A 4928-nucleotide genomic window follows, 5' to 3' on the forward strand; every position below is an offset into this window, starting at 1 on the left:
AAGAAGAGATGCCAAAGTCAAAAGTGTCTCTATATTGCTTAACCTCCAAAGCAGGTCACCGCATCTCTAATTTTTTACATTGTCCTAATTTTTGTACATCAGTCCAATCAAAGATTGATATTCAAAAAATACTAGATGCGCTAGTCTATCCAAAGAGATCCATCTGGTATCAACATCTTTTAGAAGCTTGATTCCATCAGTAATTCGATTAGCAAAGTGTTGAAATTCCCTAAAATGCTTGGGACTTCGACAAAAATATGCATACAACTCTCTTACTAAATCTTCAACCTTTTTTATTGAAGGAAACTTTTTCACAACTCTAAAAGCAAGATTCATCCTATGGGCCATATAGTGAATGGCAACAACATATGGTGAACAAGAAGCCTGCATCTTTGTGTAAAGACCATTCCTTTGACCTTGCATTACTGAAGCTCCATCCGCTCCAACACAGACCAACTTCTTTGCTATTGTCAATTCATCCATAGCTCCATATTCAATTAAATTTCTCTTTACTAACTAAAATAAAGTTTCTATTATCGCATTATCTCTCAATTTAGCAACAAATAGTAGATGTGGTTGGTGGACATTATTCTGTATAGTATAAACATGCATGCATACCCATGGCGTATTATCTATTGCTGTAACTTCATGTAAGGACAATGCAATAAAGCTTGACTCTTTTATTTTTCTTTGTACATCCTCTATTTCAACCTGCGCAATACAACTTGCCCATTCCCATCCACTATTTATCGACCAATGATTGACAGGATAGTTAGGAACTTTCAGAAAGTGTAAAAAGCCACTCATTTTTGGATAGTCTGTCATTGGACACCCTTTGCTCAAAATATTGAAAACATTACTTAATTGAACAACTTTTCCATGTTCTTCTACTTCACTTGCTTTTGTAAAAATAGCATTAATAGAACCTTGAACTTCACCAGGATTTGTCTAAAATTTTTGAAACATATAATATTCTTCAGCATTCCTTTTATGTTGACATTGTTCCTTTGTTTTATATCCTACCACTTTTATTTTCTTACCATCTACAGTTGAGGTTTCGTAAATCTTACCAACATGTAACTTCTCTATGGTGTCTAGTTTAAGCTGCAACCGCTTTTCCTTTTTATACTTCCAACTACAAATTGCACATCTGCATTCTACTGGTGGCTCACCTACAATTGGATTGTCCACGGGCTCAATGAATGGATACTTTTTTGCCCAATCAAATTTAAATCTCTTGGCCATCTCCCACTGACGATCAGTTTTTTCTTTCAATTTTCCTCTCCCTTTAGTGTCACTATTACTGTTAATTGCACCATCATCATCACCAAAGTTGATTGGTTCATCCTGGTACTAGTTATTTATTGGATATTCTTCTTCAAGGTCATCTCCATTAGAGATATTAGGTTCTGCAACTCCATCACCAGATTTATTATGCTCCCCAATTTATTGAATGGACTCCTGTGTAGGTTGAGATTGTATAGGCTCCTCTGATGATGTACCTTCCTTACTTTGACCAACACTGTTGCGTCTACCCCTGCCAAAGTATGAAGATATATTTTTGCATTTCATTGGCCTCTCTTGGAAATCTCCACCTACATTAGTCCTACTCCTCTTCCTATTTAAATTTGATTGTGACATCTCCATCAAATTAAGGCTGCAATAAAATACTATGGACTCATAGTCATAGTCGTTCCAGTTCTCTACTGATCGTAATACTATGAAGAAGGCCCCTTCTTTTGACATGTTTCAATAATGAAACTCATGTCTTAAATAGACAAATACAAATAAACCATTTTAATTTTGGCGAATGGGCTGACCGTTACATATGATAAGAACTAATATTTGGTGAAGCCCATGTAATTTCAAGTAATTGAGTGGGCGAATAGGGCAAGAATTTGGGACCCCATTGTATGTGATGCATGGGGAATTGGATCCTAGGACAAATAAAAATTTCACATAGGAAAATGGGAATTTGGCGAATGATGATCGTCGAAAGAGACACTCAATTAATTTTGTGGCGAATAAGAGTAAACATTAAAGAGAAATATGGGCGAAGAACCTGACTACCAAACTGAAATTATGTAATAATAGTGGCGAACATTCTGACCACTATATGAGTATTTTATAAAATTTGGGCGAACCGGTCAACTAGTATATGGTGTTTTTTTTTTGCCAATTTCTATAGCCTGATCAGGACATATTCGCCAATTGGTGACTAATCACCACTAAAAAAATCCCTGATTGGCAATAGACTTTATCAGGCAATATTTGTGGACCTCCTGGCAATTGGTCACCTAAATGAGAACCTTGAGATTTATTAGGAACTCCATTAAAGAAATCAGTAGTTTGAAATTACTCTATCCAACAAAATTAGATCAAAAGTTCTCTAAACATTTATGTTAAAAATAAGAAAAAAATTTGATCACAAGTGGTCACAAAGTTTGTGTAGAAGAAAAAATAATTGTTACAAAAAGAATATAGGCAAGAAGAAAAAACACAATTAGCTTGTTGAGCTTCAATACATAACCACCATTCTTTATCATCAATTGAAAAATGTTAGAGATAGTAGAGAAAAGATGGATTATTTGCAAGAAAAAGTCATTTTAAAAATCATAAATGTAACATAATCACTAATAGTTTTATGTGTTTTCATACATTAATGATTGTAAGATAATCACCAGTTGATTGGAATGTGTTGTTATTATTCTATAGTAACTAGATTAAGGTAAAAATAAAAGTTTAATAAATAGTTGTGATGTATAAGAAAGAGAGATATTTCACATGAGAGTGGGACGAATCTAAGATGACACATAAGATACTTGTAAGAGGGAGCTATACTTGTTAACGAATTTACAATGCATGTTATGGAAAATCATAGAGCATATTTAAAAGGAAATAAAAGAGTATGACAAGTGGAAGGAACATGTTGTTTTGTAGACTCATATTCAAATTTGGGTGTCAATTTTCTAATGAAGGATTCAAGCACTGCAATTTGGTAGTTTTGGCTCATGTTATCCTTCTATCTAACTCTATCTTGTATCTCACTCTTTCTTATTCCTCCCCCCCCTCTTCATATTTCTATTGTTTCCATATCTACGTATCGAACTATCCTCTTCATCTCCCCCTCACTAATGCAGAGATGTTGAGCAAGAAGTGAGGTTTAAGCACTTTCTTCTTCCTAATCTACAAAACTAAACTTGTGGCCTTCCTAATATCTTACTCCTTTAGGATATCATTTTTGTGGCCTATCTAAAGTGATAGGGTCATTTGTGAACTCCTCCAAGGTGAGTATTTCTCCAATCAAGATCTTGCACCTTTTTGTTTTAGGGATACTAGCCCTATTCCAAGCCAATAACTGTAACTCTTCACTAATGGCTTCACCAACCCCAAGTTTCTATTGGGACACCTTCCTTATGTTGAACTGATTGAGAATCAACTCTTGGTTTAACCCTCCAATTGTCATATAGTACAAAATGTTGACTATCATAGAATTCCTTGTAGGTCTCCTAATCTAATTTTTTGGACTTAAATTCCTCTTAGCTTGAAATCTAACTATTCTATGGGTAGATTCAGACACCCTTTTGAAATTTATTTAAGGCTCCAAAGCCTAGATTCCTAATTCCATTCCTGTAGCACCTAACCCATGTAAAGTACATAGACCTAATAAGGTCACACTAGGTTTGGTTTTCAAAGTAATTACTAGATAATTGGTGCATGAATTGGTGCATGGCCTCAGACCTCCTCTATTCACCAATATTTATCATCTTCAAATTATGATGAAACACAATAATGTTTCCACTTTTTTCGATTATATATTCCCCCTTATGAAAATACTCATAGAACTAATAAACTATTCATCTCCTCCTTGCAACACTTCTCTACTTCATGTCTTTGCTTGACTCATATCTTAACTATAACACTTCTCTCCCTAGGTAGCATTCACCAATAGTTCAATTATCCCCCTTTGACTCATATCTTCTATTTTTACATCACTACCTTTGATATAAGTTCATTCAATATTTTATTTTCATTAACAATTTATCAATGTTTTAAACTAAATTTCCAATGTTGTTAACTAAATTTCCCCTTTTCTTAACATCTTTAAAGTTAGTCAATATTGATTATCCATTGTCATATAGGAATAGGATGAAGTTGGGGATAGCGTTTACCTAGCCACTCGGAGCTAACTGAGTAGAAAATTCGATCACACAATGAAACGTGAGAGAAATTTTGCAGTTGGCAACTTTGTACTAGCCAACACTGCAAGTTTTAGCATCACTTGAGATGGCGTTGTAAAATGAAAATTAAATGTGATCTCCAAAGAGAGAGAGAGGTTATTGTAGGTCTCTACAACATGGTCCTATAGGAACTAGAATCATATCCATATCGCACACGAGCTCCAAGATATGCCCCATCAAAGATCGCAACCCTATGGGATTTAGTGACCCTTGGGGACATTCCGGTTTGGCATGCCCAAGAATATTCGAGCACTGAAGGGGATAGGATGAGGTTGAGGATAGGGTTTACTCAGCCAGCTGGAGCTAACAGAGTAGATGGTTCGATCCCACAATGAATGGTGAGAGAGATTTGGCAGTTGGAAACTTTGTACTAGCCAACACTACAAGTTTCAGCATCACCTGAGATGGCATTGTAAAATGAAAATGGAATGTGATCTCCAAAAAGTGAGAGTGGTTATTTTAGGTTTCTGCAACATGGTCCTATAGGAACTAGAATCGCATCCATACCTCACACGAGCTCTGAGATATGCCCCGTCAAAGATCACAACCCTATGGGATTTAGTGACCCTTGGGGACATTTTTGTTCGGCATGCTTGAGAATGTTCGAGCACTGAAGGAGACAAGATGAGGTTGAGGATATGATTTACCCGGCCACCCGGAGCTAGCAGAGTAGACAGTTCAATCCCA

This window comes from Cupressus sempervirens, chromosome 4 (genome assembly GCF_028749045.1).
Source record: "Cupressus sempervirens isolate cs-2001-9-10 chromosome 4, ASM2874904v1, whole genome shotgun sequence".
In the NCBI taxonomy this organism is placed as follows: domain Eukaryota; kingdom Viridiplantae; phylum Streptophyta; class Pinopsida; order Cupressales; family Cupressaceae; genus Cupressus; species Cupressus sempervirens.